Raw genomic sequence first — 12,345 nt, 5'->3', positions numbered from 1 at the left:
GATCAGAAAAGTAAATATTGTTAAGGGAAGTGGGATAGTTGTTCTGGACAGACACCAAAAGCCAGGCTCCAGGAACTGAAGCCAACAGATTCAAACCTTCATGAGCATAAACCATCCCTGGGATTTCTACACCATTGCTTTTGTGGCAGTTGTTTGCCTGGTTTCCGAAGAGTGTTTGCCTGGTTCAGGAGAGTCTTCAATGAGAATATTGAACTGGAATTATTTATCTTGTGTGTTGCATTAGCTCCATTACCATGATCGTAAATAAGCCTTTAGCATGAGAAAGACATTGAGAATGAGAATGATTTAGTTTCACAAAAACAGCTTTTCAAAACACTACTTTCTTCTGAATATAAATGGAGTTCAATCCCCTATTTATCCATTATCATTAATACAAAACAAGAAATGGCCTAGATATATTGAGTAGGGTGTGCAATTAACCTTGCTACCATATCAAGAAGTCTTTAAGTCAGTTCTTCTGTCCCCAGGGCTTCCTCTTCACTACCTCTTTTGCTTCTTTTCAGCTAGGCTCTAAGTGCATGACAGGGCCTGTAGCTGTCATTTCAGCAAGAAGAGAACCATCTGTTCAATCCCTTATTGTTCTATCAGCACTTGGGAATATACAAATTAATATGCAAGGGGCAAACAAATGGTAGAGAAACTCCCATCTCATCAGAGTGCAATAATTTTGAAATGCATGGTCGCAGGTGGAGTTAATGCTTTCTCTGTGAGAAGAGAAAGAAAACTGACTTTAGTGGATCTACTTGTAAGCAATATGAGGTGATGTTTATGGCTTTTACCTGCATGCTACTAGCTTTTCTCAGCCTCCTGCAAAGTAGATGTTTTTAATCAATATTTTGTAGACATTTTTACCTCTTCAAATGGAGATAACACTTTCCACTGGGAAACATTAGTGAAGATTCTCCAGTATGCACTGCATGCAAAGTCTTTATTCAGCCTAGATTTTCACACATAAGAGTTCAAAAACTGGTAGCCATTTGTATGCTTTTTTTTCTTGTTATATATAGGTAAAGAAAGAGCAGCTTCCCAATCCAAGTTACAACATACATTCTACCCAATTAGTATTTGGACCTAATGTGATTGGTGTCTTTTCTATTAGAGGAAAAAACAAGAAAAGTAAACTAGTTCTATTTTTCTCTGTTTTTGCCATCTGTATTTTAGTCCTGAGAGTTCCAGACTAGCTGAAAAATGACCATTACTTCTCAGAGTTTCACAGAACATCAGAACATTGATTGCATGTTTATAGTATAGTAGGCCTTTATGGTACAATACAAAGGTAATAATATTTGGCATAATAAATTAAGTTAGAGATCCCTAATTTATGAAATGTGATTCAAGTGTTAGAGTATATACTTTGCATGTTCCAAGGTTTGGGCTTGATTCTGGTATTAGTGCCTTTAGGAATGATCTCAAATTTCCAAATATTGCTATGTGTAATTTCAACAGTAATAAATGAAAAGTTTTTCTATAATGAGTACTATAATGGAAATTCTAAAGCCAATTTTTCTCATCCCAGATAATACACTTCGTATCATAAAGGCACATAGGTATGTCTTATTCTTCCATACTGTGATCAGAATGGCAAACAACAGTAGCCCTGCTGAAGGTCTCAAACATATGCGCCTCCTTAGGAAATAGTAGCATTTTGAGGCATGTGATTAACAAGCCAAAAAAGTCACTGCACTTCATAAAAGGGAAGAAGCATTCTGAAAGATAAGTCAAGATGCATTTATGAGCTAAATGCATCCCCTAGCCTTCTTCGCTGTGCTACCTGGTTCATAAACCAAGGATTAAGTTCATTTTCATTTCAGCTTTTTACTTCACCTTTAAACAACCCCAAAGATTTCCAGAAGAATTTTATTTGACCTTTAGCTAAAGTTCAACCTCTGCCAAGTTACCAATTTTGGAGGGTCCCTGAATGATCACTTAAGACACGTTTCACTATAGTTCAAAGAAAGCAAAATCCTTGGCCCCAGGGTTCACAAAGAAAGAATTCTCTGTGGTTTCAAGAACAGAAAAGTTATGTATTATTCCTGATAATGAATTGTCGTGATATTTTCATTGTGCAACCTTGCTCACCAAAGTCAGCCTAAAGGCACGTGCTGAATATTGAACCTTTTCTTTTTATTTCCTCCACCTATTGCCAGGCAAGGATTATATCTTTGTTTCCTTGTTTTAGAAAAAAATATTCAGCACATGGGAAGATGCCTTTATAAATTGTTATTTACTTTCAAAAGTAAGATAGCAATATTAAGCTCATCGCTATGATTTTGATGCCTAAAACTATGCCTTTACACTAACCACATTTGCTTGAGATCTTCATTTATCTAAATTTAATCAGAAAAGGAGCCAATGTGAAGGGCTCAATGGGTATAAAAGTAGAGTTTTCCAATTTACAGAAAATGTGTAAGCCTTTGCAAATGCTTGCTTACTTCTGTATACTGACCTGTTTTGTCTACTAGTTGTGCATAATACTTAAAGTACTACATAAAATTCTCTCAAAAAATACGTAATTTAATTCTTTTTTGCTCTAAAATTTTGGCTGTAAAACTAGTGGTTTGTTGTGTGTAGGCCATTAAAATAGGTAATGCTTTATTTTTGCAGAGTGAAAATAACTCCCAGTTTGCATGAACGTGAATGTATTCCTATCTACAGAGTCTATATCCATTAAATAAAGAGAAATTCAATATCCCTCTCACTCATGAATCCAAACAGAAAGACTATATGTGGTATTTTCCCCTATTTCCTTAATACGTGCTACATATCATTACTCCTCTCACACCATAGTGTACTGGAATCATGTTCATACTAGAGAACTTTCTGTTGACAGTTCAATATTATCAAGCATCAAAATCAGAATCTGGAAATCTCTCACATTACTTGGTTACCACAGGCTATTAGGTATATTAATTGAATAATAATTTGGGAGGGGAAGTAGAGATACATGTATATAAGTGTCTCATACTACACACAAAGATAATAGGATAAGGCATGCGGTAAGTTATAAACTATCTTTCTTCCAAAGAAAACATAGTATTTGCTATCTTTTGAAAATAGAGAAGCTTATTTTCTGGATGAGTTTGGAGTTGAGCCAAGATAATTTTAAAAAGTCCTGGAATTTTCAAACACTTATGAGGTTACTGGACTCAATGGGTATTTCTGTGGATGCTTCTGATTGGACTTAGTCTTCTCAATTCGAGTTTCTTCTCATAGTCACTAAAACAGTTAAGATATCTAGAAGCACAAAGGAAACTTTTCTTATGTTTTTGTTTTTAATCAGTGACCCAATACTAACACTTCAATACCCAGAAGTCTTGCTTCACTTCTTTTATTCTTTCCTTATGTCATATGGACTCCTGTAATAACACAACACACAAGTTGTTCAATATAAATAATAGTGTCCCAACAGTAGTTCCTATCTCATCATAGCCTTCTCTTTCTGCCTTTATCCAATGTACTCTTACATTTCCATTGTCCTTTATGTGTTTCTCAATTTCATAACTCCTGGAATATTAACTTAGTATCGAATAATTTTAACTGTGATGGTAGTACTAGTCATTAGAAGATGATCCCTGTGTGGCCATCATTCTCCACAACCATGTGACAAGACAAAAGTCTCCAGACACTGTCAAATACCCTCAAATGAAATATTGTCTGTTTACCAATTCTGTTATCTTTAACAAATTATAAACTGGATAGCCACATAAAAATTACAAATAAATGTAGATCACTTATTTTTCTTTTCTTTTTTAAAAAAATAGAACACGTTAAGAATTTGCATGTCATACTTGCTCAGGGGCCATGCTAATCTTCTCTGTATTTTAGTATATGTGCTGCTGAAGCGAGCACTGTAGATCACTTTTTAATGTCATAAACATAAATTAACTAAAATGGATAAAAGTATTATATATTGGGGCTGGAGCAGTGGCACAGTGGTAGGGTGTTCGCCATGCATGCAGCTGACCTAGGACAGACCACGGTTCAATCCCCTGGCGTCTTCTGTGGTCTCTCTAGCCAGGAGCAATTTCTAAACACAGAGCCAGGAGTAACCCCTGAGTGTCACCGGGTGTGGCCCCAAAACAAAATAAACAACAGTAATATATATTATAACTGTAACCATATAATTTATAAATGAAAATGTGGTTACGACCACATTCAAAGACCTTGATCTCAAGGTCAAGATATATGTCTTATATATATCTTATATATATTAAATATATATTTAAATTTAAGCCCATTTCCAAGAGAAATAAAAGCATGAATAACCAAATGGAGCTACATCAATTAGAAAGGATTTATACAGTAAAGTAAACTACAACTCCATAAAAGGCAAGCAAGAATTTGGGAGATAATTTGTGCACATTATACAACTGACCAGGGATTGTTATTTAAATTATATAGAGAACTCAGTTCATCAACAAAATGAGAAGAAATCAATTTTTAATGTGCCAAATTCCTATATATAATCATAGATATCTTATAGGTATGGGAAATCTGTTCATTATTACTTTTATAAGAGAACTGAACATCAAAATCATAAGACATCCATTACTGCACATATCTGACAGATATAGGTATGAGGTTAAAGGCAAGAATAATATATATCAAAATGATTAAAAACAATAAGAGTGGGATAGGCTGTAGATAAAAAGGAATTGTTGTACACTATTGGTGGGAATATTAAACTAGTATTATTTTCTACACTATAAAATAGTAGAATATATATTCCTTGAAAATTTAAGAGATGTTAACATCATTTTAGATCATTAAAAATCTATACTATACAGTCAATAGTATATGATCTAGAAATACCACTCCCAGATGTTTGTTCAAATGATATAAAAACACTAATTTGGGGCTACAAAGACAGTACAGCAGTGTAAATGAAGTTTCAGGATCCAAAAACCAGGACCTGGAGAGACAGAAGTCTGGAAACAACTGCAGATTCAGGATATAATGCAAACAGTGAAAAGGGGCTGAGAACAGGTTCAGGAAATCAAACACTAGCCAGTAATTTCAACACACGTCTTCCATAAGAAAGAAGAGAGCTTAGTGGAGGAAGATAGGGAAAATGAATGCAATGCCTTCCTAAAACCCAGGCTTTTAATTAATTAATTTATTTATTTATTTTTGCCTTTTTGGACTACACCTAGTGATGTTCAGGGGTTACTCCTGGCTACGCGCTCAGAAATCACTCCTGGCTTGAGGGGCCATATGGGACACCGGAGGATTGCACCTCAGTTCATTCTACGTTAGCACGTGCAAGGCAAACACCCTACCACTTATGCCACCACTCCAGCCCCACCCAGGCTTTTTATTAGCAAGAACCAGACTACACCCTAGGGTGGAGAATGAATACTAAGAATGAATACTAAGGACCCAGTAATCCAACACCAGATTATACCCTAGGGTGGAAAATGAATACTGTGTAGTGTAGGACCCAGTAATCCAACACATCAGGAAAGTGCTTGCCTTGCATGCAACCAGTCTGGGTTCAATCCCCAGCACCACATATGGTTCCCATAGCCTTGCCAGGAGTGATTCTTCAGTAAGTCCTCTAAACCACCAGGTACTGTCCTCACACACCCCCAAAAATCCACAATGAAAATATATTTGCTTCAAACATATTATACAACCCATTATTTCAGTAACTAATCAACATGGAGCAACTTAAATATTCACCAGCCAATGACTAAAGTTGTGTATATATACTCAATAAGAATACTAATCTTCCATAATGAAAGATAAAATTGCCATTATGAGATAAAATGGATAGAACTTGAGGTGATTATGCTAAGTGAAAAAAAATTTGATGTTCTCACTTATATGTTGAACATAAATAACTAATACCTACTAATTGGGAAAAATAATAAAAATAGCTTTCAGATGGTAAAAATTACAGTAATTACCAGAGGAAAAGAGAAAGAAGTTAGGGAAAATGGGCACCCAAAATCACTATTTTCATAGTGAGATAGAACTCTTGATAGTGGATAGAGTGAATCATAAAGACATTAAGAGGTTTGAAGCTATAGCCCTGAAATTCTATGGCATTGTAAGTTAGGGATAATTTTATATTTTGGGCACTTCATTAATACAAATAAGCTTTTAATTCTAATATTATAATGAATTAAAATACATTTTAGTCACCCTTATTTAAAATATTATTAATTATAGGGCTTCATGCAAACAATATGTCAACACCACACCCTCCTCCAGAGTGTTCACTTTATGTCCAAATTGTTTCAGGACCCCTTCCCTTACTCAATCTCACTAACACGGTAAATTCTGTTTTGTAGACCAGTTCTCAGGCTCTGTGCCCTTGGCTATTTTTTATTTCTATCCTATGTGTCTTGATAAAATTTTATTTGTTTTGGGACTATGGCTATGATTGTTCTTGGGAATCCCTACTGGAAAAACCTGGGAAACCTGGGATCTAAGCCAGGCTATCTTTAACATATCGAGTGCCTTCCCTGTTGCACTATTTCTTTAGAACTTCTTTGTAATTTTTAAACTGCTTTTAAAACAAATATGAAATGATAGGAGGAAACATCACAGGCTCTTTTTAGAAACTAAAGGTGACTAGATCATTTTTAAACTAAAAGTTCTGGTTTAGGTCTTGTTCTTGAGGAAGCCGCATGAACTATAGATATCCAATAGAAAGTGTGTGGAGGGCTGGGAAGGAAAGTAGCTGCTGAATTGAGAAATTGAATTAGTGGTTCCCAAATGATACAAAAAAATGGTTAATTTTACTAGATTCTGCTCTCTTTATGAAGATCTATGGGCCACAGCACCTACAAAACACTTGGGGATATATTCCTCAGCCTGTCAGAAAGTTTGATATATTTGGGTTTTTTTCCTCACAGTCTCTTATTTTGCCATCATCCTTTCTTCTGGATGTCTCCAGAGCTTCCTTCTTCCTATTGTGCTTCTCACTTTCCCTCTTTCTTTACCCTTAACCTCTCCTTTCATCCACTTAGTGGCTGAATATTCTTTGTGAAATATAAATAAGGTCATCTAGCTAGCCATCTATCTTCTAAGATTGACTTCTATGTCTCTCTTTTTTTTTAATTTATTCCAAAGTCCTGAAGTACCTTGCAAAATCCATCATAAACTTTCTCACTTACAACTTTATGTTTTTACTCCACTAACCACTCCTGGCTACTCCAGGAGTGTGGGAGCATATAGTGATTTTCCATAGTGTGCTATAAAAGAACGAGGAATCACACAGGGTAATATATTTTAAACATCCATTTTCTTTCTTGAACTCTGCAGGAGAATATGAAGTTGGTGCCTTTCCTTTACCTTTCATGCTGTTCTAAGGCCTCGTGTTCTCCCATGTTGTTTCCAAACCAAGAGCAGACCTCGGGCTCAAACAACAGAATCGAGATGACATTTAATGACACCATTATATTTTTCATTGTGTTTACTTTTAAAGTCACCTTTCATTTATGGTATGTAATATTGCTTTTCTGTTATGAGAGTGACATAATCTTTTCTTCCCTTTTCAATAAATGCATTCAGGTAGAAAAAGGAAGTTGATTAAGAAGCATAAATAGTAGTAAAGTGGCTCCTAGATGTGTCAAAAACTATGATTAATTCTAAATATTTAGAAATAGAGTTCTTTGCATTTGTGTTCCACATCCCAGCCTAACCTGCCCCTCGAATAACCTAATAAAGTAGAATGAATAGGAATAGAAAGGACTAGTTTGTTCTTTATAATAGTAAACTAGTTTTTTCGGGTTTTGTTTTGATGTCACCCTAACAAAACTAGAGGCTCTACCATGGTTTCCCTTCAATATTTGGACACTCAAAATAAGTTCTTGTCATGGTACCTCTGAAACTCTAAATTCATGTGTATTATCTTTAGTTTGGTTTCCCAGTGCCTGCCATGGAACTTGCAGCTAAAAGATGCTAGATAAGGTATCTCAGGGGAATGATGGAGACAAAAACATATGCTTCTTTTTAGCCAAGTCTGGACTACATCAAGTAAATAAAAAAATAAGGTGAACAAAAAACCCATGCTATTCTGTGCTCACTCCCTAAGCAATACAGATAGACGTGTTGGAGGTGTGACTTGTACTTGGCACAACTTCTATTTCCATCCTCCTTTCGAATATATAAACTTGTGCTCCACTGACTGTTGGATTATTCTGTGGCTTGGCCCTGCTGGTCTTGTCAAAAAACACAACAGAAAATACACAGAAAACCAGATAGATGTAATCTTGCTTGTCCCTAGTCTTTATTTTTTTGTTTTTATTTTTTTTAACCTGGAGCTTTACCTTTATAAATTTGTAGTACTTGAAAGTATGTTTCCCTAGCCATTTTTGAATTGTAACCATTCCTTTTTTTTCCAACTAACAAAAATCTGAAACTTAGCCTGGAGCACTTTCTTGCCAAGGAGAGAACTCTGTCAGACTTGAGATGCGTGATAAAACACTACAGTAATGTGGAATAATGCTTTGAAACGTTGCCAGGGTGAGCATGCCTGCAGAATGATTGAAATTGCCTGCAAATACAAATGGTAGCTCCGTGGCTCATCTGTAACCTTGATATAAGAAAATGGAGATATTCTTTTCCCTCCTTTGCAATTTGCACAGCCTCTTGTTGGAAACTGGGGAGTTTACACCAATGAAAACAACTGCCATGTTTATGTCACACTACTTTACTAACTAATATGAATTCCCCATGTAGTCATTTGTCTTGTGAGTTTTTTCCCAATACTCTATTCTGTTCTTTTAGACACTGTCATGAACTCCTCTTTACAGAAACCATGACTCCAAAAATCATCTCTAGCCAGAAATGTGGAATTCATTCTTTTATTGCTAAAAATGACATGCATGAGGTCCATCTCAGCAAATAAAAGCTTCATAACTTAATGGAATTAAGCTTTCACTTCATCACCCCTTCTATATTATACATACTCTAGTGAATTCAATGTGATTATAATTGACTTGGCTAAATGCTTATGAGTCAAAATTGTAAGATGTTTACTATATGTCAGGATTTTTACCCCACTTTGGATTATTCTCCTAACATTCTGTATAACAATGAGAATTATCTTTTTATTAGTCTCAAGAAACCTGAGATACAGAAAGGGTAATAATGTATGCAACTGCAACTCCTGAGAACTTCTGGAAATACAAATGCTATATCTAAGCTGAAAGCCATAGCTTATTTTCCTACTGGAATCCAGCTGCTGGCTGTCTTTCAGGTCTTCACAGGAACTACCTGTCAGCCCAGAGACCATGTACAAGCTGCTCCCTTTTCAGAAACACACTTTATTCCTCTTCACATATGGTTAGCTGCTTCTCACTTTCAGATCATAGTGGCAGGGCCAACTCTTCAGAACAAGTTCTGCCGACTGACTCCTTGATTTATGAGTTTCCATCATAGGCTAGCCCATTCCTTCCAAGCATTACTAAAGCAGTTCCTATTCACATGAATCAACACTTGAATTTACCTAGATTTACTCTATTTCTATGGCACCCAGACCAGTGCCTGGCTTGCAAGATTCTCTCAAAACCAGTTAGCTAGCTAAGTGGCACACTTAAATCCCTCTCTGCATCTGCTTTCCTTTGTAGATGAGATGCAAGTGAGGATGGCAAACCAATTTACAGTGAAGTTGTGAGGCTGGATTTCCACTGAGACAACCAAGTGATGTTTCAGAGACATGCTTTTTGCTGAGTAAATCTTTATGTGTTTCACCATATCCCAGACAGCAAATAATCTTGCAGATCCAAATCTGAGACCTGAGAGACTTATGCAATGTTAAGAAGATTATGCACATAAATGTACCAACTATGACAGCCATCCTAAGAAGAATAGTAATATGGTGTGGAGCATTAGTTTATCAACCTTTGCCACTTACAAAACTCACAGCCAATTTAATTAAAAATGTAGCAGCATTGAAAGCTGCTAAAATTACTCGACAACAATCAATCATTTGGTAATAGTGTTGAAGATCCATTAGGGACATTGCACTGGATGCCAACTTTTATTTTTTAAGCCCAGATACTAGGGGCATTTCATTCTGTACAATTAATGTCACTATATTAAAATATTGACTATCTATAAAGAAGAAAATACCAAACATCTTTATAACCCTCATTTTTTATGGTCAAAATTTGCTTAGAAAGGTGCTTTGAATATATTTATTGTAAGCTGCACATTTGCACATTCAGAAAATTAAAATGGCTTCTACTGACTAACTCATTTAATCATTTAGTTGATTTAATGAAAACACTGCATTTTTCTCTTCTCGGTAGCTTAGATTAATATTTTCTGCTCACTAGCAATCAAATATCGCAGGAAGGTTTACAGCTTATTCTCACTTAACTCATTGCCTTTTATTCAAAAAATTCTAATGGAATTTAAATGGTATATTTTAAATCACTTGGAAATTTTTCTCTTAGTAACTCACTTTGTCTTACATAAGACACATTGCTAGCTGTTGACACTGAGTCATTTATCCCTACCTTCCTTTTCCAATTTTTTTGGAAAGCATTGGATAAAGAAAAGGAAGTGGAGAATTAAAACAATTACGAATTGAGTTTCCAGTTCCCCAAAATTATTAATATATCAGAAACATTGTAGCATCTTTTAAAAATTCTCTTAAGGGCCTTCTGATTTATTAGTGAGATTTTATGAGCTATGTGAGAGAATGAGCCTCTTAAAATTGTTAACTATAAACAACTGGCTTTCATTTAATAAAGAATCAAAACTACTATATAAAAGTGAATCTGTGCAGATGTGGCATTCCTGTTCCACAAAAAACCTCCCCGTGCCAATGTCATTTTATCACTGAATTGTAAAATAAAATGTGGTCTCCACTCTGTTAGCCATTCTATTTTCAGGAATGTATAAATGGGCAAAAAATTTTCTCTCCATTTGAAATGCCTATAGCACAATTTCTGCAATATTAGTTTAGTTACAAAATAGTATAGTCAATTGAAACTATTAAATTATGGGAGTTTAAAAACAGTGTTACCCCCCAAAAATGAACTCAGACCACTTACTCTTTAATACCGTGCACAAAGGTCAAATCTAAATCAATTAAAGACCTTGATATCAGACTGAAACCATAAGGTATATAAATAAAAATGTAGACAGAATGTCAAAGGCATCTTTAAGGCTGAAATACCACTAGCCAAGGAAGTGGAAGCAAAGATAAACAAATGGGACTAAATTAAACTGAGAAGCTTCTGCACCTCAAAGGAAACAGTGACAAGGATAGAAAAACTACTCACAGAATGAGAGAAACTACTCACCCAACACCCATAAGATAAGGGATTAATATCTAAGATATACAAGGCATTGATAGAATTTAGCAAGTAAAAAATCTAATCCCACCCAAAAATAGGGAGAGAAAATGAACGAATATTTCCTCAAAGAATAAATACAAATTATCAAAAAATACATGAAAAATGTTCCACATTGCTAATCATCAGAGAGATGTAAATCAAAACAACAATGAGATATCATCTCACACACGAGGTTGACACACATCACAAAAAAACAACCAGTGTTGGCATGGATATGGGGAGAAAGGAACTGTTATTCACTGCTGTTGAGAATGCAGTCTGGCTCAGCCTTTTTGCAAATCAATATGCAGATTGCTCAGAAACCTAGAAATTGAGCTTCCATGTGATCCAGTAATACTATTCCTAGAGATACAACCTAGGAACACATAAATACAACAAAAACACACAGAAGATACATGCCAGGAACACAAATACCACAAAAACAAAAATACCCTCTCTACTCCTATGTTCAGTGCAGCACTAATTACAGAATCAAGAAACAACTCAGGTGTCTGACAACAGATGAGTGGCTCAAGAAATTGTGGTCCCTCTACACAAAGGAATACTAGGCCTGTTAGGAAAGAAGTAATGAAATTGGCTTACACATGGATGGACATGGAGATTTTTATGCTGAGTGAAATGAGTCAGATGGAGAGAGATAGATGTAGAATAATCTCATTCATTTGTGGATATAAAAAATAAAAGATATTATTGTAATAATACCCAGAGACAATAGAGATAGGGTCAAGAGGACCAGTCCATGGTAGAAAGTTTGCCACAAAGAGAAGTGAATGCAGTTAGGATAGTGAAATTCACTATGATAATAGTAGTTGGAACTCAATGACCATGATGTGTAACTATAAAAATAAAATTTTTGTTTTCTTTTGGCTTGCTTTTCTTTTGGGGGGCACACCAGATGATGCTCAGAGGTTACTCCTGGCTATGTGCTCAGAAATTGCTCCTGGCTTGGGGAACCATATGGGACATTGGGGGATTGAACCACAGCCTGTCCTGGGTCATGCAA

General features: G+C 35.5%; 1 protein-coding gene and 1 pseudogene across 1 annotated transcript in view; both read right to left on the bottom strand.

Annotated features, from left to right (window-relative positions):
* FHIT (fragile histidine triad diadenosine triphosphatase) overlaps nt 1-12,345 on the bottom strand; it is a 914,518-nt gene that overhangs the window by 69,262 nt on the left and 832,911 nt on the right. The window lies entirely within an intron of this gene.
* LOC126015365 (uncharacterized) lies at nt 3,773-3,870 on the bottom strand (annotated as a pseudogene).

The sequence above is a fragment of the Suncus etruscus genome, chromosome 7, assembly GCF_024139225.1.
Source record: "Suncus etruscus isolate mSunEtr1 chromosome 7, mSunEtr1.pri.cur, whole genome shotgun sequence".
Lineage (NCBI taxonomy): Eukaryota > Metazoa > Chordata > Mammalia > Eulipotyphla > Soricidae > Suncus > Suncus etruscus.
The sequence above is the reverse complement of the archived record's forward strand: the minus strand, read 5'-3'. Positions and strand labels throughout refer to the sequence as shown.